This window comes from Numida meleagris, chromosome 1, assembly GCF_002078875.1.
Source record: "Numida meleagris isolate 19003 breed g44 Domestic line chromosome 1, NumMel1.0, whole genome shotgun sequence".
Taxonomy (NCBI): Eukaryota; Metazoa; Chordata; class Aves; order Galliformes; family Numididae; genus Numida; species Numida meleagris.
Window position 1 is genome coordinate 112,112,096 of NC_034409.1, and position 23,663 is coordinate 112,135,758.

At 39.3% G+C, this 23,663-nt stretch overlaps 1 long non-coding RNA gene across 1 annotated transcript; it reads right to left on the bottom strand.

Annotated features, from left to right (window-relative positions):
• Positions 6,975-12,320, bottom strand: LOC110397119. The gene is made up of 3 exons (XR_002437704.1): positions 12,110-12,320; positions 8,807-8,883; positions 6,975-7,207 (listed from the first exon to the last, which is right to left on the bottom strand). It is a non-coding gene; the product is annotated as an uncharacterized LOC110397119 (long non-coding RNA).

The window sequence follows — 23,663 nt, forward strand, 5'->3', positions numbered from 1 at the left end:
AGTAATGTTTTTGTATTATCTATTTTTCTTTTTTAAGTAGAGGTTCTGAGAGGTTTTGGCGTTTGCTTGTTTGTTTTTTTTACTTCACTCTTCTTCTCTCTACTTCACTGACACTGTTTATCTTTTAGTCACTGAATTGTGCCTGATCTCTCACGTTCTCTTCCTGAATCAGCAGCTGTAGCTGCAACATTATAACCCTGTTTTTACCAGATTTTTTTTGTTCTATTGGCCATCTTGGTCACAGTGGCCATGAACTTGTTAAATTTAAAATATTTGATATGAGGAAACCTGCCACGAAACATTTAACCCTAGTGTGGAATATTTACTGGAGATGACTTACTGAAATGGCCATCTCTTGAGAGAAGGTAAAACCTCTAGGGTGGAATGTGATGGTTAATCCATTCCATGATACTTCCTTGAGCAACGTGACCTGTGCCTTTAGCTGTTAGCAAACACTAGGAGATGCAGGCATGCTGTCTGTAAGGAGAGAGAGGGGGGAAAAAATATATGAAGAGGTGTGGAGATACCATGGCCAAATTTTGTGATCATCTTACTGGGATGAGGACTTGATGATACTACTTCAACTGATAAACTATCTCTTTTTCTCAAGCCAGCAGTTTTCCACCATTTAATCAAAAATTTGGTAAACGGGCCAACCACATCCTGGGGTGCATCAAGTACAACACTACTAGCTGATCAAGGGAAGTGACTTGCTCTGCACTGTGTGTGCTTTTGAGCACTAGAATCCAAGAACGATATAAAACTATTAGAGAGAATCAAAAGGATGGCAACAAACACATTGAAGGGTCTAGAGGTCAACGCATTTTAGAATCAACTGAGGTCCCTTGGTTTGGTCAGCCCAGAGCAGAGGAGGCTGAGGGGAGGTCTCATGATGGTCTACAGCTCCCCACGTGGGGAGTGGAGAGGCAGCGCTGATCTCTGCTCTCTGGTGAGTGGAACAGGATTCAAGGGAACAGTATGGAGCTGGTCAGGGGAGGGTCAATAAAAACTGGTATAGTCAACACTGATCGTGCTGCTATAGTTGTTTCATGTATTTTACAAACAAACAACTCATAGATGAGAATCAAAGGACTAGTTTGCATATGGATTTGACTTTTTTCTGTTTGATGCAAGTGATTAATACTTCAGGATGTGAATTTTTCATTAATGGATCCTTCTTATCTCAACTTTTCAACATACAGTTTCATGAAAAAAAAAAAATCTTCTTCCCCTACCCTGGAATTTTAGAAGTTTCTGGGTATTTTTAGTCACAACTATTACTCAAAATATTCTTTTAATTAAAATATTTTTAGAGTTTATTTTGGGGGTAATATATTAAATTCTCTAAAGCTGTTGTAAATGCTTTAATTTCATTTAAAAAAAAAGAAAACAAGAGTTTAATTCTATTTTCTAAAAACAAATAGTGCTTTCTTTTCTATAAACGATTTATTAGAAAATGCTCCAGGTTGTAGTGCTTGTTAAAATATGAGTGAAAACAATCTAGCAAAAACAAAATAATAACTATACCTTTGCTGTGTAACAGCCATTCACTAGTGGTTTGTCCCTGCATTTTAATTGATAAAGAGAGTGTGAGAGCAAAACACTACAAAATTTGCAGGCTTTTGCTGGTTTTTACTGATGTCAGAATTAATGTTCATTTCTAAGATTCACTTCATTATAGGAACTGAAAACTGGAGTGACTGGCAGCAGACACATTCTTGCTGATCCTCTTCCTCTGTTGTGTTTCTTGTTTGTGTTTTGTTGTAGTTTTTTTAAAGCAATTCAGCAAGGTAGCTAACAGAAAAGTATTCTTGAAGTCAAGTACTGTGCTGGGTATGATCAATCAGAATTTAATTAAAAGTTCCCAAATTATCAGCTCTCCAAGTGCAGAAGTTAATCACAGAGAAGAGAGACTGTTTTTACCAGTAGAGCACAATGCTTAATGCTGGATGGAGCGATGACTCAAAATAAATAAATAATTGCAGGTATCAGGTCAGATCCTCAGGTGAGACCCAGCAAGAGTTGCTTACCCAAGTACTCCATAATCAGGACATTTTAAGCAGTATCTCATGTTTCTTCATAACCTGCCTGCTTCCTCAGAACCACCACCAGGTGAATGATCCCTTCCTATTTATAGGCAAAGGCATGCCTGACTGGTGCAGCAGAGCATTTCTCTGGAATTACTCTCAGCCATCTTTCTTCATTTTGAGGAATCTGAAGGCTGCACCAGAACCCAGTGAAAAGAAATGCTAAATTGTGATTCCCTCTAATCATCTTATATATTAAGTGTTGGGGATGTTCCTGAGTAATTCTGTATATTTCTGGATAAAGCACTTTGGCTAGGTTAAACAGCTGCATTCATTCATGTATTGAGTTTACATGGCAAGATTTTGGCAGCAGGGCAGCTGCAGGGCTGCCTCTGTGAGCAGAGCCCAGCACTGGCCCTTGTCAAAGCAGAGCCGCTCCAGCTGCTCCAAAGGGACCCACCACTGCCAGAGCTGAGCCATGAGTGACACTGAGGGTGTTCTGAGAGAGCAGATTTAAGGAAGGGAGAAACTGCTGTGCAATAGCTGTTGGAACGAGTCCAGAGGAGGACCACAAAGATGATGAGAGGGCTTGAACACCTTAGCCATGAGGACAGGCTGAGAGAGCTGGGACTCTTTGGCCTAGAGAAGGTTCCAAGGAGACCTTATAGTGGCCTTCCAGTACCTGAAGGGGGCCTACAGAAAAGCTGGGGAAGGACTTTTTATAAGGGCAGGTAGCAACAGGACAAGGGGAAATGGTTTTAAACTGGAAGAGGGTAGATTTAGACTAGATATGAGGAAGAAATTCTTTACTGTGAGGGTGGTGAGACACTGGAACAGGTTACCCAGCAAGGTTGTGGATGTCCCCTCCCAGGCTGAATGGTGCTGTGAGCAACCTGGTCTAGAGGGAAGTATCCCTGCCTATAGCAGTGGGGGTTGGAACTAGATGATCTTAAAGGTCCCTTCCAACCCAAACCATTTTATGATTCTATGAACAGCAGCTGGAAAAGGGGAGCGAGAAATATGAAATAGCCTTGCAGCCACCAAGATGAGGGCAGGAGGTACTCCAGGCACACAGCAGAAGCTCCCTGCAGCCCAGGAGAGGCCCATGGAGGAGCAGGCCATCCCCCTGCAGCCCATGGGCACTGCACAGAGCAGATCTCCATGTGCAGCCATGGAGAAGCCCACAGGGCAGCAGTGGATGAGGCCTGAAGGAGGTACAGCCCATGGAGAGCCCGCGCAGGAGCCACCCAGGCTGGAGCTACAGTCCGTGGGGAGTGGCCTGTGGTGAGGCAGGAAGGCTGGGGGAGCTGATGCCTGTGGGGACCTGTGTGGAGCAGTGCCTGAAGGGTGGCCTCTGTGGTACAGAGCCCTGCTGGAGCAGTGCCTGAAGGGTGGGCACTACAGTACAGAACCATGCTGGGGCAGTGCTGGGAGAGCTGCAGCATGTGGGAAGCCCATGCAGGATCAGTTCAGGAAGGATGGCATCCTGTGGGAGGGACCTCACGTAGAGCAGGGGCAGAAGGTGACCATGGAGGAGCAGCACAGATGAAGCATTATGGACTGCCTGCAGCCCTCTTTCCTTATTCCCCTGTGCTGCTTCTTGAGAGGAAGTAGAAGACAGTGGATGTGGGGAGGTGTTTGTATTTTGCTTTTGCTTCTCACTGCTCTAATCTGTTAGGAAGTGGCAATAAATTAAATTAATCTTCCCAAAGCTAAATCTGTTTTGCCTATGATGGTAACTGGTGACTGATTTCCCTGTTCTTACCTCAAATCATGAGCATTTTTCTTTCTCCTACTCTCTCCCCATATTCTTCTGAGGAGAGGGAGTGAGAGCACACTGTGGTGGTGCTGAACTACCTACTGATGTGAAACCACCTCAGAATGGAACTGTGTTTGCCTAGATAGAGGGGAACACACTCCTTGTTAAGAAGCCCTGTGAGATTTTTTTGACCAGTCTAAGAATTTACATAAAGACTTAAAAAAGAAATTTTGGCAGTGGTCTCTTTCACAGTGTAGAGTTTGTGTAGTTTTCTTTATGCTCAGATTCAGTGATGAACTTCATGTATTGGAGTCTAAAGTAATGGATGAAAGAAGATGATAGTCTGCCTGCAAAGTTTCTACTATAAGAATAAGAGAGAATGCATTACGTTTGCTCAAAAGCTTCTTATAAAATGAAACATTAAACTTGTTCAGATGTACAAACAGTTATGAAGCGGAATGACTTCTTGTGGATTTCTTGCTTGGGGCACACAGCATAAAAAGTCAGACTACTTTGTACATCTAATTTCTCAGATAGTAAGTTTACAGAAATGAAACAAACCCTGGGGAATAATAATTGCATGGAAAAATTATATAGCATTACTGAATTACTTATTGTTAGTCTCCCAGAATATTTCAGTCTCTACAACTTGAATTGCCTGATCACATACCACTAAGCTACCAGAGCTGAAAAGATCTTCAGTAAGTTTTAAAACACTTTTTTGTTTTACAACACAAAAAAATGAAGGAGTGACTGGGTATAGGTGTCAAAGATTTGGTAATGGAATGCAGTGGGGTTGGCCTCTGTGAGAACTCACGGGCTACCTTATGTTGCATTCAGCCAGTTCCATTCCCTTCCTAGGCAGACCCACCACAGGGCATAGCTGAGCCCATCAGCCAGGCTGGTGGCTCCTCTGGAAATACATAACTCAGGAAGGGCGAGAAATGCCAGATGGGCTGATAAAGAGAGAACAAAACGTGCGAGAAGCAGCAGAGGTAATGCTAAGATCCGAGGATTAGGGTGAAATGCTCCATGGCACCCAAGAATGATTTCACTGCAGCCCATGGATAATCCACACTGGAAGAAGGAAGGATCAGTAGAGAGTGCATGGCTGAGTAGGAGTTTGACTGTTGGCCTGACAGGGCCATCCCAGCCTAAGAAGGAAAAGACAACAGTATTTTTTTAATATGGAGCAATATATTTGTTACAGCATATGTTGAGAGGTTATCTTCTATCAACTTCATTTCTAAATAGGCAGATTTCTTCTAATTGTTCAGTTACATGACTCAAACTTCTGTGGCCTTCAGAGCAGTTGGTGACTCAGTAAATCCTACTTTCCATTAAAAGCCTTGGAAGTGGGTGCTGGTTTTAGTTCTGTTCTAATCAATTTAAGAGCCACGAGGCTTCCTAGTTAACCCCTGTAGATAGTTAGGATTTAAAATCCGCTGTTCTCAGGTTAGATACCTAGAAGAGGTGATCCCAAACTACAGGCTGTTGATTGCACCAGTTGTTCTTTGTGATACCTTGCAGATTTTTTCTATGTATCTACAACCTCAGGAAGGTAAAACTGATGGAAAAAGGGAGGCATATTGAAAAGAGAGTCAGATTTCATTCTGGAAGAGGAAATGCCTTTTACTTCTTCTGGCTTTATACTTAAAACGATGAAAATTTGTGAACAAACATGAGTTTAAGGGGAATGGCAACAAGGAGGCATCTGCAAAAGGTATTTCAGGTTGTGATACAAATTTCAATAAATACTGAAGTGACAGCGCATAGCATGCTTCTCTATGCTTGTTCATGCAACCTTTTGTTTGGAAATGGAAAGAAAAGATCCTTACTTCTAATCATCTAATTTTCTTCTTTTGTAGTTGTTCGTAATTCAAATATGATAAACTGGAGAGCAATTTGTTCAAATTGTTGCTTACTTGTTGGCTGATGGGGTGATGTTTTGCCAAATTACTGCTTCTTATCTACTTAAACCAAAATCCACCTAGAAAAGAGTAAGAGACACCATCAGTTCTGAGAAATTATTATATAGTGAAAAGCAAAGTATCAGATGTTCAACTCAGGTACTTACTTCCAGTTGCCTGCATCTGCCCAAGACATTTCTAGTCCAATTTTGAAGTCAGTTGATGAATTCTCAATTCTGGTTCCAGAATTTTTTACCTGAAGTAATTAAATACAACTTTTAAAAATCTAAATCTTTGTTGTGATTCCAATTTGCATTCAAAGCTCACATGTGCATTTTCATTTGTATACGTCCAGTTTTAATTGCTGACATTGAGCTTTGAAATTTAATCCAGCAGACAAAATGTCCGTATTTAATAGCTATTTCAAATTCTGCCAGAAGTAAAAATACAAGGAAACTTTAGTCTTTTTTTTTCATTCACACAAGCAGTTTTAGCTGATTTTAGTGACACTTCTCACAGCATTAGGAATAATTAAGAATCTCAAGAGATGGATATTATGCCATCAGCTCCTTTAAAATAAAGGTTAGGAATTGGAAACATTTTCCAAACTGCATTTTAGAAAGGAATATTTTCCAATAAGCATTTTTAACTGTGTTATCTTTACTACTTTATGGTATTAAAAATGTGACAACCCAAAAGTACAAGTCCTTGTTACTTTCCATTATCCAGTGATTTTATGTATTCTTAATTAAAACATAGTATTATTCAGTACATCAGGAACGATTTGTCTGCAGTTATAAAAATAAAGCTGCTAAATATTTCATAATGAAAAACATTTTGAAATTGTGAGATATAATAAGTACTGTATACTGCAGAGCAAGCTATACTCAGCTGTAGTTTTTATCCTTTCTTTTTTCCTAAAGAACTCTAAATAGACAATTTTGTTGTCAAAAAATTCATTTTTTTTTCTCCTTAATAGGCATGTATTTGTGTCAGCAGTCATATTAAAGATGGTTTTGTTAAAGATGGAATTGAGTCTTTTTTAATGGGCTGCCATTTTTGTGGCGGGGGAGTTAGTTATTTCCGTGGTCTTGAGTTCCAGAATAAGATAGCTATCAGAAAGAATTACAGTCCTGTGTCTGTGTAGAGTTACACCCATTGCCTTTCTTTGCTTCTCATTTGAAGGAACTACTTTCTGCTTCACACACACACATTTCTTTCCAGTGGAAATTCAGATATAGCAGTAAGTCAGTCTTTCCACACACCTCAGTCTTACCCTCATGTGAAGACACGGTATGACTAGGCATGGAAGCTCTGATGTTCTCCACTCTGGATATAGCTTTGGTTATCTAAACACTGAAGTTAAGTGCCGAAACCTTCAGTTTGATTTGATATTCTGTGGGAAGCAATTGCGAAGAGCAAAGGACAGGCTTAATGCACTCCTGGTTTCAGTGCTGCTGTGCAGACGTGCTGTTGCATTCTCTATTAGCTGGAGTTCCCCACGTGTTCTGCTGCTTAGGAGAAAAAAATTCAAGACCTCAAAGAAATAATGTTCTTTTAGAAAATGTGCACGCAAGCATATGGTGTCAGTACAGCTAGAAGACTTGGTCAGATGGAATTTTCTTGTAGTTTGTCACTAGGCACAGATTTTTCTGCAGAAGCTTTGTCTTTTTACCTTAACCTTGGATTATTTGAATTGAAAAAAATCTATGACTAACACTGTTTTCTCTTCGTTTACTATTTCAGATAGTTTCTACTTAAATCTTTGGATACTTTCAGAAGGAGACTGAAAACTGATGAAATTAATAGGGCAGGTTATGGGTACTGTTTTACTTTAATCTAACAGTGATATTATTGCTAGTGTTGGAGTCGCATAGCAATAGTTTTGTAGTGTGTGCTCTTCAGAAGGCTGCAGCTGGAGCTATGCACACTGCCCAGCAGGATCAAAAGCAATGAAGAATGAATCTTAGACTAGTTGAATGATATCTCTAGATAGAGTGCTGTTACATTAGATAATTTCCCAATTTAATCATTATTTTCTCAAATTCTTGACCTAAAACCAAACAAATCCAGAGCAGTACCACTGAGACAGTTCTATCAGTCATTTCACTGTATAGTTTTTTCTTCTGTTTTATTTCTTCTAACTGCAAACTAAAAATAAAATCCCATTACTTCATAAGAATGCACTCAGCCCTATTACCAGTTGGATGTTTAGACACAGAAAGGGACTGTAGCAGAGATCAGAGAAATTTGTAGGTGATTTGAGATAGAAAAATCTAGCATCTTCAGCTTGTATATGCAGAACAAATGCCCATTCTACACTTGAAAGAATAGAACATTATTTTTTTTAAGTTACAGAAATATAAGCATTCCTTATAAACTTGATTTACTGCACTTGTAATCTTCAACCAAGATGAAAAATGTGTTGGAGACAAAAGCAAGTTTTAATTAATAATCTGGAAAAAAAAAATCCTGCTAATCAGTGTTATAGTTCTTACAGGCTGGAAATATCTGCATTTAGATTTACTATGTTTGTCTTTGAGATAGAGAAAAAACAAACCAGCTCTCCTTACTTAATATAATGATGCAGCTCAGCCTTGAAAGTTCACTACATTGACCAGCAAGCAATTTGGTATTGAACATGCCGCCTATCAAGCTCAAAAATCAGCAGCTTGTATCTACAAGGAAAATCTACATGGAAAGGAAGAGGATCAGAAACAACCCTCACATGAAAATTAGCTAACACAGAGAGCCCAGGCAGCACTGACATGTTGGCAAACATATTCATGCTCGCAATGACAGTGAATTCATGAATGCAAAATACTTCATCCCTCAAACTTGATTATCATTTGACATAATTATCTCTAGATTTTTTTCTTATGCAATTTTCATCAGTCTACAAAGAACGCTTAAAAACTCCATTACTTGTCCTACATTTTCTGATTTTTATTTGTTTTATAGAAAATTCAACATGATCTAGTTTCTACCACCCGCACTCCCCTGAAGCATTGTGTACATGTATTAATCTTGACACCATGGTCACATCTCAGTTTCATGTTTAAAACACTAGTAATACATTCACATGTCTCAAAACAGCATTTGTAACTTACCTTCATCCTCCCTTTACAGCTACCTACAAATTTTCTTCAAATTCCTCCTCGTCTTGCTAGCTTCTCACTGTGGTCATCTAAAACAGAGAGAGGCAGAGATAAAACATACTCTGCTATTAAATAATTCTCACTAAAAAAATAATCCACAGTATTGGCAAAGAGATTTCTAGCTGACAGCAGAAAGCAAATCATGAGGTGATTGATAGATGAGATGATATATGATAAGGAGAGAAAAAAAAAGTCACTCTGAGGTAAGCAAAGCTTTCACCCTGTTGGATTCAGACCATACCCATGCTATTTGGTATTCAGTGACTTCTCTCACATTTCTGCTCTGTGCTGTCAGCTAGGAGCTTCTTTGCTCAAAGGTTTCCAATTTTTTCCCCAACTGTGCATCTGTGAAATGTCCTCCATGCTTTAGCATTTTCATTAATCTCCCTAACTTCATAGGACTAAAATGTTGATAATATGAAAAGGGAAAATTCCAGTAGAACTGTTTCTTCTAAAAAATAAAATCTTAAATAAGGACAAGGCTCAAGCTTTACAATGACTAAAGTACTTTCCTTTGTGATACATATTCATTTTTTTTGCTGTAGACATTAGGCAAACTCCAGCGGTTGGAATGACTCCTATATATTACAAAATCGAAAGAAGTAAAGAGGTGTTGAGTTTATATTGCTTTGACTGTGTGGTGGTGTTGGTAGCTCAAGGAATGACTAAGCAGATGTGATGCCATTATGCCCTGAGGGTAATGACAGTGTCATAACTTAGTAAGACTTGTTTAAGTGGAAGTTGAGTATGGATATCATTCAGTATTTGTAGAAATGTATATACACAGAAAGGTGAGGAAAAAATGTGTTTTCCACTTTAACATTTTAATTTCATATATAAATCTGAGGACAAAGAAATATCTTGCCCTTAAACTGTTTCTTTGATTCATTTCCATTGCTATTCATGTTTCTCTGTAGTAACTGATCAGGCTCTAGAAGGTATACTCTATCCACTATCATTTTCTGCAGAGTCTTAGGGGATTGTTTCTTTTTAAAAACGTGGTGAACAGGCAGACTGCATTTCTGTGGAGGCTTTTCATAGTCCCTAAAGCTATGGAATTTGCTGTCCTTTCTCAGGAAGTAATGTTACACAACACATTCAATGGCGATACTTAAAAAAAAGAAAAAAAAAAAACAGCAGCCATAAATGCATGCTTTCTATCTCAGCAAAACCAACACAAAATGGATTATTCTGATGACAAATGACATGGCATTTTCCCCCTCTTTTTTTCTCAGCAAATATCATGCTGAACTATTAAGGATGTAAGGTATCTGAGACAATGATACGTAGATCTCTGACTGCAGTTTGATGGAGGGAAAATCACAGAAATGCTAATTATCTCTGATTTCAAGGCTCTCAGAGTTTCTCTTCTTTCTCTCTATTTTTAAAAAAAGATGTTGATTTCTCTTCTTGTCCCATCCTGTGACTGTAGCCTTCGTAGCTAGGACAAAGGACTACCGGAGATGAAGTAAGTCTGACAGTAGCAGCCAGAGCTCTGCTTGTTGTGCCACTACCTTACTACGCTGCTGTTTGTGCTGTAAATCAAAAACAAAGGCAAGCACTTGCCAGAGTTCACATTTTTATCATGAGTCCAGTGACATTTGTTCTTCTTCTTCAAAGTCCCACACCTTCAAGAGGCAGCTCTATGGGACAGGCTCACAGAAATGCTGCCATGTGGCCAGCGGCCCTGCACTGTGCTAGTGACAGAGCACAGTGTTGCTGTGGTAACATGCTGTGTACACCAGCCCCAACAATTTCTGCCTCTGAACAGTTGAATAGGGTTACTCCTCTTCCACCGCTCAGAAATGCATTAACTCCCAGGAGCAGTTATAGAGAAAGATAACAGAGTCATAAGGCTCTTCAACACTGGAGTGCTCCTCCCTTATTCCTTCACTAGAGATTTCCAACCTGAGTGGTGGTTCCAGGACTTGAGCCAAAATCTCTTGAGCAGAATTAGGTACTCATACACGCTGATGGTAGGCACTGTTGCTAGAGTCTTATGGGTTTTTAATCTGGGCTATTAGCTCACCTCCATCCAATAGAGAGATATGTTTATTAACAAAGCTATACAAACAGCAGAAGGAAGAACAGCCCTGATGTTAAAATGAACAACGTAATATAAAGTCACCTTTTTTCCAGCCCTCCAAGTAGAATTGCATTTGTGAGAATTTATAGCAGTGCTGTTTTGTCTCATTACAACAGACATTAGTATGAGCACCCACACACTGTACCTTTGTGAAATAACATCTTCAGGGGTGCACCATTATACTCCAAGTACTAGTATTATTTTCAAGAAACTATGCTGCTTTTAGCATTTCATTATATACAGAAGTCATAATAAGAAACAATGCTATGTTTACTAATATGTCTCTTTGTATTTTCACACAGCAGAATTTTAAACATTCACAGCAATAAGCGTTCAGGAATTTTGATGTGACAATGAAACTTCTACAAGACAAGGTTGAAAGGGACTTTAATTCAGAACCTAGAAATAAAATAGGATTGTCTTCCTGCCTTAGCATTTATTGTACCTTCCATGAATATACCAAACAATGTCTATTTCCACCTTCCTGTGCTCATCTTTCAGACCCCCATTTGAAGAATGATGAACCATTAACAAAGAGCCTCACTGGCATAGCAGTGAAACAACTGGCATCTACTTAGGGAAAAACCTTGAAAGCTGTAACTGTCCCAAAATGTACCAAATATCAGATTTGTAATCCCACTCTGCTGACAGCTTGACTGTTACTTCTGAAAAGGAGTTTGCGGCACAGAGAGAAAGAAAAGGCATGACAACAACCTGCAGAATCCTGCATTATTTACTACCTATCTATACAGCACAGCTTCAGCTGGCAGGGAGAGGTAGGGCTGAGAATGAGAGATGTGTACTGCTGCTGTGAGAAATGTAAATAAGATTAGAGTTGCCAGTCCCTGCTGAGAGGTAAACTTCTTTTCCAGAAACTGAACACACCTTTTCTTTGAAACAGCATCTCTGTTCGTGGGAACTGCTAGTCTGCATCCATCTGCCACACTTAAACCCTGGACCTTGTAAATAATCTCTGCTCATTGAGCACAGCTATGATAAAAATGTAATGTCTTCTTGTTCTACATGTCTGGGAACTAATCTTTTCTTGGCAGCAAACTTGTGGTCTGTCAGCCTCAGTTCCTTTTCATTTATATACTTATTTTGCTCAGCACAGACGTGGGTGAAGAGGGTAAGCACAAAGGGGAATTCACAGAGTAAACAAACCATACCTAACAGCCAGGATGATCTCCTTGAGAATGTAGATAAAAGATGTCTTCTACTTCAGCTTGTCTGATGCACTGATGCTGTTCGTATTGCTGGTGGAGTACACAGGTAAATGAGTGAAGCAGGCACTGGATGTAAAAACACAATCTGGTTGGGGCTACTGTTTGAATTGATAGGGCAATCACAACTGGCAAATTTTCTTTCTGAGAGTGTGATTTCAGAATTAAATTTGTTATGGTCATCTTTGGCAGAACTCCAGCCTTTTCTGTAAGTGGTTAAAAATGAACGCTATTCAGGCTTCAGCTAGATCAGAAAAATTTGGGCCAGAGGTTCCGTATCTTTCTGGCAAATGAATCACAGAATCATAGAATGTCTTAGGTTGGAAGGGACCTTAAAGATCATCTATTTCCAACCCCCTGCTGTGGGCAGGGCTGCCCCCCCCACCAGCTCAGGCTTCCCAAGGCCCCACCCAGCCTGGCCTTGAGTGCCTCCAGGGATGGAGCACCACAGCTTCGCTGGGCAGCCTGTGCCAGGGCCTCACTGCCCTGTGGGGAAAGGATTTCTGCCTACCATCTAACCTAAATCTCCCCTCTTCTACTTAAAAGCCACTCTCCCTTGTCCTTTCACTATCAGACAGTGTAAAAAATTAGTGTTCTTCCTGCTTAAAAGCTCCCTTCAAGTACTGGAAGACTGCAATGAGGTCTCCCTGGAGCCTTCTCTTCTTCAAGCTGAACAAGCCAGGCCCCTCAACCTTTCTTCGTAAGAGATGTGCTTCAGCACTCTGATTATCTTCATGGCCCTCCTCTGGACCTGTTTCAAAAGCTCCACATCTTTCCTGAGGTTGGGGCCCCAGATCTGAACACAGAACTTCAGATGGGGCCTCATGAGGGAAGGGCAGAGAGGGAAAATGATCTCCTTCAACCTGCTGGCTGCCCCTGTTCTGTTGCAGCCAAGGATACAGTTGGCCTTCTGGGCTCCATGTTAAGTCTTTCATCTACTTGGACTTCACCTCCACAGGGCTAAAGCAAGTTTTTTGGTTTGCAGTTTTAATACAGGCTGAACCTTTCTTTTCTATGAAGAGCTGCATGTTTTCAGACAACCCAAGAGATCACCACTCTCCTACCACGTTGAAGCTCTTATGATGAATGTGAAATGTGTAATAAATTGACTTAGTTTGCTGACATTTAAAGAAATACAGTGTGGCTTTATTCAGTCTTTTTGAGAAAAGGGGGTTTGCTCACAAGCTGCTTCTTTGTGAAAATATTGTATTTAAAAGTCAGACTCTAATGAGATTAACTTACAAATACTCCAGTTATCAATCAACAAAATGAGAATATGTACTTTGTATTCGGTCAAATAATTTTCCTTTATCAAAGAAACAGATATTGAAGCAATGGGGAGAAAATAACTAATAGTTCTTATAAAATAATCTCTATTGGTAACACTTTTCTCCGTAAGTCCCTGAGAAAACTAATAAGCTATGAAACTTTTCAGATACTTCCACCATCATAGTGCACTACATACTTTGACCAGAGCTTGTTACCTCTCCTGCCAAAATAGGCCATGTGATCTGACTATAAATGTGTAGAAAGCCTTCTTCTTTTTGTGTGTCGAAGTGTATGCCCAGAGTCTCCATCATGCATTACAGGTAGCATGCCTTCACTCCGTCACACAGCTGGTTATGCCCTTCCAGCACAGCCAAGTGCAGAGGTCTCTCTCTCCTTGAGCTTCAGTCCACAGCATAATCCTTGGCTTGCCTGTGCATGTCACCATACTAGCCCTGTCAAACAAGCTGCCACCACTCTGACAAGAGGTTTGAAACCCTGAGGCCTCCTCACAGTACCACATCCCTGGCAGATCACAGAAGGGATCACTCAACCAGAGTGAAACCTACTTCTCACCTTCTTTCTGGGAACGCTAAGGAGAAGGTGTCACTTCAGCCACTCATCCTGTAGCTTACCTGGAGCCACAACTTGGCTTTAGATAAGTGGTAGTTCAGTTTGGTGTGAATCTCTTGCTGAGATTTCTAACGATGTAGTGCAGTGTGTTCCAGAAAAAGCTTGCATTCTGCCTAAGGCCATGAAAATATTGGCTTTCAATTCTGTCCACATTCTGAATATTTATAAAGGATGATATTTAAGGTGTAATAACAGCTTCTGAGAAGTATTGGAATTGGTCAAAATCATTTCTTATCATAGATGTTGTGCTTATTCTCTAACCTCCACGCTCATTGAGCTTTCCTGGCTATGTCATTAATGTCACTGATCTCAAGGAAATTATTTTTTTTTCTTCTCAGAGCGACTAAGACATTACCACAAGATGTATTTTTACCTTTCTGTAATTTGAATATATTCATACATGAAGTACTTGTTCAATTGCTATAGGATCCTGGAAGTTTGTGTTTACCTGTTAGAATGTGTATTAGGCCATTGAAATGAATAGGCTAATCTTTTCATTACTGTGAATCACACAATGTCCCTGCATTCCTTAGGGAAGTCAAGCTAGCTTGATAGTGGTGAAAAGCAGCAAAAATCATCACTGCCTTACCCCACTGCTGCTCCACGTGCCTTGCTCTACCCCACCCTGCTCTATCCCACCACACACTGCCTTTAAGTTCTAACCACCTCTAACTCAGCCTTTCTCAGACCTAAAACAGCAAAATAATCCAATCCGGTGGCTCAGAAAGCAGCCAGACACTGACGATGCCACCAGCCAGGAGTTCAGGCAGTCCCCTCGGGGCTCTCTGAGCCTCAAACCACCAGTTTGCATCCATGGGGCTGCTCCTCATGCTCCCGCTGCCTCTTTCCAAAACAGCTTCCTCCGATCCTCCACAGTTGTTTTACTATGCATTTATTCCCCGCCAGGTGGAGCAATAAACAAAGAATATTGCTGCTGAGATTATTTTCCTTTTTTTTTCTTCTTTTTTTTTCTATGCGTGTATGCGTGCGTGCATTTGTGTGTGTGTGTCTGTGTGCGTATTTAAGCCTCAATTTTGCCTTTCCTCAATCCAAACTTATAATAATGAGACAAATCAGCAGCGCAGTATTTCCTTCTCATTTAGATCACTGCAAAAGTGGCTAATGTTTTCTGCAATTTGCGATCTGTCACCAATAAAGGTTTGCAGGAGGGAGACGGTATGAGCTGCATTAATTCTCTTTCTGCATGCTACCAACTGTAGCAAGAAAATTAAAAAAAAAAAAAAAAAAAAAAAAAAAAAAAAAAAAAAGCCAGATCACTCTTTTTGCATTATTGGGGGGAAAAAAAAAGTTTGGAAAATCTGCTCATAGACACAGCGGCATAAAATTCACATTAACATCTCATTAAGTCTAAATGCAGTTAGGGACTGATCCAAAGACCATCAAACTCAATGGGAAACTTTCCATTGCCTTCAAATGGGATTTGGATCATGCTGTTAGTGATTGGCAAAAGCTCATATTAACAAAACAAAAAAAAATCCTGACATTACCTAAAAGGCTATAAAAGCATTTCAATTTCTTGTTCTAGGAAATCTCCTTTATGGCTGATCAAATGTAATCACAGCAGCCACCTCTGTGGTGAAATCTTCCTGTTAGGCTAACAACAAGCCAAACAAGCTGAGGTATGAATGCAAACACCACAGTTATTTTACAAAAATTGGAAGGGAATCCTCATTTTTTATTATAGTGAATTACCCATAATAGCAGAGGTAAGCCTGAAGTGATCAGAAGTTAATTTATGTGCTATGTAAATAGTATTTTAAAAGATAGAGAGATAAAAGGAACTGAAATCCAGTCCAGAAAAAAAAACATATGCCTGCTATGATAATATTTTATGCAAATTTGCTGTCCTAATGTGAACTACAATAACTAAAACAAGCTGAATTACCTCAGATAGAAATTATACGGTCAAAAGCAGACCAGTCCATTTTGCACAGTACCCTTTAGAGAGATCTGAGTACATGATATCACTAATGGCTCTGTTTTCATGTGTGAAGATGAAAAGTAGTACATTAAAAATAAAAACCTTAAATGCCTTGGGCAGCTTCAGATTCCCTGGTCTTTATTTACTTTTTTGAAATGCTGCCTCTAGCTGAGACAGTCTGGAGCACATCTCCAGCTCTGAGTAGGTTTCTTGTTCAGATGGCCTTAGCAGGAATTCTGTTATTTGGCTAATGGCAAAGCAGTGCCAATCATTTTCCGTGTAGATTTCAAAAATGACCAGAATGAGTTGACAAACCCCTTATTTTCTGTTCAAAATATTTCAGATTTTAAACGGACATGTCAAATTGGACAGGTAAAAAGATACTGAGATCTTAAAAGGCTTTCCTAGCTTTTCTTCTGTTGTGTCATTTTCAATCTTCTTTTTCCCCTTTTTATCTGCAGTACTCCTTTTGTCCACCTTACTTTGTTCAACATCCCCTTTGGGGTGTTACAAATCTCCATCTTCAGGTATCACCATATCTCTAGAACAAATGTTTTCTTACTCCTCATGACAGCAGCAGAACTGCAAACTTCAATTTGAACAGTATCCTAATTTTTGAATGCTAGAAAATCCTGAATCTAGAGTAGGACAGTGATGTTCTTGTAGGAGTTACAGCTCTTAAACTATTGCCACCAAGGAAATTTCACCAAAGGAAGAAAGAAGATGCAACATGCAGTAGCTGTGGCAGGCCCTAACTTTAACATGGCACTGAAGATAACTGACTAATGAGAAATGAACTCCCATGAGAAGGCACATAGCTGATTCTCTTCTTGGAAGTGCTGATTTCATTTTTTCTTTGATTCTCCTCTCTCTTAACATCCATTTCCCTTTTTGGTCTTTGTGATAAATACAGCCTTGCTGCTTTTTCTTTTTCCCTCTTTGCTGTTACAATCGTGTAATATGAAATAATACGTATCAAATGCATATTAAAATGCATTCCACTGATTTGCAACATCAGTTCATACTGGCAGAGTTCAGAAATCTGGCCATTGGCGAGTAATTTTGAGGCTCCATGGAGAACTACTAATCTTTTGCACCATCCTTGCACATTCAAGTAGACAAGTGATGCAGGGGAAAAAGATCAAATTGGCGTCTGCAGTTAGGATCATATTTTCACCTGCCTTTCTGTTTCTGATTGCACTTTGTCTCCACTTTCTTACAGTTAATCTCAGCCTGCTCCTGCTTGAGTCAAAAGGAGTTTTCGCCATCAATTTTGGCAAGAGCAAAATGTTTTGCAAATGTCTCTTCCTTTCAATTGCCTACCCTCTAGTAGTCGTTAAATACAGTGAAGAAGTGATCAGAAACAATATTTTGCTGTTTATGGAGAAACCATCATGTTTGGTATCATAGCCCAGGATACATGTAATCCCTGGAAAGCCATGTGGGAAGCATGATAGGTGTTAGATATCTCTCAGCAACAGCCTCCACTCTGTTTTCTTACCACAGCTAGAAAGGCAGAATGACCTCCTGGCTGCTACCCTAGCACTGGATCACTACTGAAATCATCACCTTAGTCCACAACCCTGCACAAGCTCTTGCTATAAGAAAACAGTGTCAAGTAAAGGTGGAGGCCAGTGAAAAGCGGTGTCCCCAGGGGGTCTGTCTTGGGACTGGTGCTCTTCAGCATCTTCATCAATGACATCAATGACGGGCTCAAGTGCACCCTCAGCAAGTTTGCCAATGACACCAAGCTGAGTGGTGTGACTGACACATTAGAAGGAAGGGATGCCAACCAGAGGGACCTCAACAAACTCTAAAGGTGGGCCTGTATAAACCTAATGAGGTTCAACAGAACAAAATGCAAGGTTTTGCATTTGCATTGGAGTAATCTCAGATATGTATACAGACTGGGAGAAGAACTCCTTGAGAGTAGCCCTGTGGAGAAAGACCCGGGAGTCCTGGTGGATGAAAAACTTAGCATGATCCAGCAGTGTACTATTGCAGCTTGAAAGGCCAATGGTATCCTGGGCTCCATCAGAAAGGGGGTGACCAGCAGGGACAGGGAGGTGATTGTCCCTCTCGACTTTGCCCTTGTGAGGCTTCATCTGGAGTACTGCATCCAGGTCTGGGGTCCCCAGTGCAGGAAGGATGTGGAGCTGTTGGAGAGGGTCCAGAGGAGGGCCACAAAGATGATCAGAGGGCTGGAGCACCTCCTCTACGAAGACAGGCTGAGGGAGCTGGGCTTGTTCAACCTGGAGAAGAGAAGGCTCTGAGGAGACTTCACTGCAGCCTTCCAGTATTTAAAAGGGGATTACAAACAGGAGGGGAATCAACTTTTTACAGGGGTAGGTAGTGATAGGATAAGGGGGAATGGTTTTAAGCTCAAGGAGGGAAGGTATAGATTGGATGCCAGGGGGAAGTTCTTCGCAGAGAGAGTGGTCAGGTGCTGGAACAGGCTTCCCAGAGAGGTTGTGGATGCTCTGTCCCTGGAGGTGTTCAAGACCAGGTTAGATGGGGCCTTGAGCAACCTGGTCTAGTACCAGACCTGGAGGTTGATGGTCCTGCCTGGGGCAGGATGGTTGGAACTTGATGATCCTTAGGGCCCCTTCAAAAGCCATTCTATGATTCTAAGGTTCCACCTCCACTGAGGATAAGCAGAAATGCTGACATTTTTCTTTGTCATCACTCAAGGGGTACTGAAATTTAAGTGGAGATTTCCATGGAGAACATTTGTGAGTTTAGCTGCCAAATGCCCATGTAGAAGCCGAAGTGATGTTGTAGAACAGGACATGGAGTAGAAGCCAGCTAAGCCTTGTATTGTGGTTGGAAACTGTTACTCCATGGCTTTATTTTCTATCCATAGAAGCTTACCTTTTCTTTTAAAACTGTAGGGTGCAGTGGTCTGGCAAACCAGACTTTTATCTGAATATATTGGTCCACTGGTAGAAAACTGCTCTAAGAAGAAAAAGGGAATGAAAATACAAAAGTGCCTAAATTTATCTCATTTACAGAACAGAATTATTCTGTTGCTGGTTAGACAAATAAGAGAATCGTTCATTTCACCATATCACTAGTATTTAACATAATATGTAGAGAGAGTTGCAACAACAAAAAATAAATGTTTTAAAGGCTACAGTTACTCTTTGCTCTGGTCATCCAAGAACATGCTGGGCATTCAGAACAATATAATAAAGAACAATAATAATATAATAAGAACAATAAATGATAAGCTGACTACTTAGAATGACAGTTCTGTCCTCTCAGGTTGTGGCTATTTTCTCTCAGAGCACAATGCACTGTTGAAATACAGCACTGATAATGCTTGCTACTTTCTTGATTTAACATGAAACAATATCAGTGAGTCACTCAAGTCTCTTGTAATTCTTTTCACTTTCTGGTTGTGCTGGGCAAACATATGGAACATTCACAGAACAAGAAGCGTCTAAATTTTATTCCTTGAGAAGTTAATCTATGCCTTCCTTAGTTAAGTGGTAAGTATTGCTTACTTATACCAATGTATGCTTACATATCTGTAGAGCCTTTCAATTTCAGTTTGCTTGATACTTAAGTAAGTCCTCAAATACTTTTCAGGGAGAGATAAATACCATTATTATCCACAGCTGCACAGAAAGGAGAGGTGATCATTCTAAATATATTCATCGAGGCAATTTATCTTGTGAGGCCCTACAGTACAGTTCTAAACACCCAATAGCAGTCCTGCCAAACTCCAGCATTAAAAAAATAGATGAAAATGATTTAACAATATTTTTTTTTACACTTGGCTCATAGTTTCTGAGAATGAAGAATACTTGTGCTCACTTGAGATGAAGAGCTAAAAATTTCCTGTTTCAAATTTCAGCTGATAATCTAGCAGTTTGACAAACTGACCCTCAGATTTGTAGAGACATCAGGAATTATAGTGGGACTTCAGTTAGCCATCAGGCTTGTAGAGGCTTCAAGCCATTTTCACATTACAGAAATAGTGAATGAAATTATGTAGAAATCAGTGAATTAAACCTAATCAGTGACCTTCAAATTTAATGCATGAGAAATTTTTAGTCTTGGAAGGAGAAGAAAAAATGAGGTAGGATGAGTGGTTTAAAAGAGCAGTGGGCTGTAAGGAAGAAATCCTTAGTACCTTAATGAAAATCCTACTGCTTTGGAGTGGGGTAAACAACTGAATCAGATATGATTCAATGGCACTTAAACCACTCAAATCATAATTAGTAGCTTTGTTCAATCTTGATTAAAACATATGAATATCATTTTCTATATTAACATTTAGTATCGATTTATAATTAGATGTAGGAAACATGAAATTCTATGAGCTAATCCATATATGTTTCATTATCTAGAAAAAAAGAATGCAAATTACTTATACGAGCTTACTTGTGCAAATTCTGCTGTCATCGGTCAGACTAGTTACCTATGGGAAAGAATATCTGGAGGTAGCTTAATGGGGAAATTATTTGTCTGCGTTTTCAAATGTGTCTGTAAATATGAAGGAATATGTTGGACATTTGACTTTACTCAGTGTTTGTAGGGATTTAAAGATTTAAAGATCTTGCTTTTTTATTTTTCTTTGAAATCTTTAAGTATTTTTGAAAATATGTTTTAAAATACAGAGATTAAAAGGAAGACATGGAGCAATCTATACAGTTTCAAATTATTATGATGAGATTTTTCTGTTTGACTCTAGGGAGAATCAGTAACATTTAATTCAGTGACCACCCTTCAAGTAATGTGGAGCTGCTCTAGACACAGGCAAAATGTCTTGGGCAACAAAGTGCTTAACGACCTTTCATTGCACAGTGCATGCTGATATCATTGGGAGGATGGACAGATGGGGATATTTCCCTAAAAGCGGTGGTTATCCACTATCAGCCAGAGGGACAAGCAACAACTTTCATCCATTCTTCTTCCTCCTTTCTGGAGGGGGACCAGGAGCCTTTGCTCTTTCTTTCTTACCTGCTCTAAGGAAACTCAGCGCAGCAAAAGCTATTGTACTCAATGCACATATGACATAGATTGCCCCAGCAAAGTAAAGGTATAGCTTTTTTCACTTTCTTTTGAAGTGAGAAGCTGGTCACTCTCCAATAGCCTTTTTCAATACAAATATGGCATCCTTTTAGGATTTAAAAAAAATAGATCAGCTAGATGTTTGGTCTGTTTGTGCTCACAAGAACGTTTAGGAAAATGTTAAATAATCTGGCTTAGAGCGTGAGGATCAAGAGCAGGTTTGAAGAGGCAGGAAAAGGGTTTACTATCTGGAAACTATGATAAATTTGATATTATTAATAGGAATAATTAGTTGATTGAAACAGATTTAGGATGTTACCAAGAAAATATCCTCGTACAAGTGTAGCTGGGTGGATCTGAGTGTGTGTATATGTACTCTGTATAGAGGCAAGTCCTCACTCTGACACACAACTGATTTCCTTTTAAATGCAGTTATTCCAAATTTGTATTAATTTTCTGTGCTGCTATGCTGCCACCATTTGGACCATTGTGGGAGGAGAGTGTAGTGGTCACAGTTGCTCCATAGACAGCAAAGCTGAAGCCCAGAGCAAGTTCTGTTAACAGAAAAATAACTAGATCCACTCTTTCTATGGATTTCCTTTTTGATTTTTTGCTTGTTTTGTTGCTTGTTTATGTGGTATGAGTAGAGGAAGAAGGCAGCCAGCATTGCTGTTAGGAATGAAATATCTACATTATTTATTCTAATATCCATGTAATATGCAGACACATGAGAATCTTAGTAAGTACCATTTTCATTAGAAATGAACTGATGTTATTTACAACAGGATCCTGAACTAAAATATTCTTGCTGCAGATGGAAATGTTTTTATAATCTACCTCTTTAATGGGGGCAAGAGCGAGGCTCTTCTGCTCTAAAAAAGTGATTAAGATGTTAACATGCCTAAGCTAGAATATTAAGGAATAATAATTCATTAATTTATGGTATTAATTGGATTGAGTAATTTTAAATAGATGAGTGTAAGCAACAGAGCATACGGAAATCAAGATCCCTAAGAAAAGTTGTAAAATAATGTAAAATGAGTTTCTAGGAAATGTACACCTTCTTGCTCTGATAACAAGATTTCACATATCCTTTGTAGTTTCGTTTTTTTTGTTTGTTTGTTCCAGCAGCCTGAAATGATCTCACCTTTGAAGCTCTTGCAGCTGAGAACCAAACCAGATCTGGCTAATTTTTTTTTGCAGTATCCTCAAGGAGCATCACTCATCGTTAACAGAAACTAAGTGATCTGCAGTGATGTCAATATTGCAAATTAAATTGTACTTTGTGCATTCTGAATTTTATGAATTTGTCTTTAAAATCTGATTCTAGTCTCAGTAAATTAACAGTAGGAAAAATCATACAAAAATAATGCCATGACAGTTAATCAAGGCTGTAAACAGGATGGTGATATCTTCCTAACTGAGAATATAACTCAATACACAACACATACTTAAAGAAAAACTGCTGTTCTCCTTGCTTGAAGGAAGTCTTCTACAAACCATCTAGCACTGTATATAGTGCCATAACTTAGAAAATACTCTAAGACTTCAGCTCAGGGGTGTGAGGTGGGAAGTCTTAGTCTGAATTTCTATGTATATGATTATTATACTTGAAGAAAATTGTTAAAAGGGGAGCAAGTTGGAAGTAAATCTGCTAGAGGTGATTGTCACTTCATAAGACATAAATGTTACGTGTAGCTTTCTCTAACTTCAAAGCTAAGACTGTTGGTACGTGGAGTATAACAATCTGCTCTTTGGACCAGATTCATCCTGACATAATTGGGTTCAGTTCCATTAGCTTCTAAAGAATTGCATTCACTTTCACAGGCTTGGATTTGGATTTGAAGTCTTGACAGTCACTGAGAAGTTATTAAAACCATTCCTTCATCATTTCCTGTGATCATGCTTGCACAAATGAGAACACTGACAATGTGTGAATAGGTCCTCAAGGATGAGTATCACTAGTAAGAAATTTCTGTGATTGGTTACAAGTGCCTTCATCTTTATAATCACTTATTAATGTGGAAATTAATTTTCAAGACTGAAAGATTCTGGATTTGATATCCATATAAATTGCCGGAAATATGAATTTTTAAATATGCTTTTTCTAAAACATTAGATGATTTTGATTTAACATCATGCGGGCTAACTCACATTTCTTCACAGAAATTTTGGAAGCTGCAAGCCAGCATACCAGATGTGAAAGCATCAATCTAATCAAGCTAATCTTGCACCATATCTAGTGCTCAACATGGTGTTCCATCCATTTTGTGTTGTGTTGTGTTTATTTCTTTCTCTTTTTTTTTTCTGCCAGCAAAATTGGAAAAAAAAAAGAGGCTTTTTTGTGGAGGGAAGTGGGTGGATGTACATGATTCTAATGTTATGATACAACGCTAACAGCATATTTTTTCCTTCAGAAATTTAGAAGAATCCATATATTCAGCGGTGCAATGTGAAACAGAAGTTAGTCCAGAAGATGAAGCCTACTTTAGTTTAAAATTGGAAACACTTCTCTAATAAAAAAGAAATCCCCTTGAGAATGGGATCTGAGAGAAGAATAATAATTACCAGATTGAAGTTATTTCTCTTTGAAGGATTTTTTCTTAATATTGGTGATAGCAACAATTCCAAAAAGTAGAC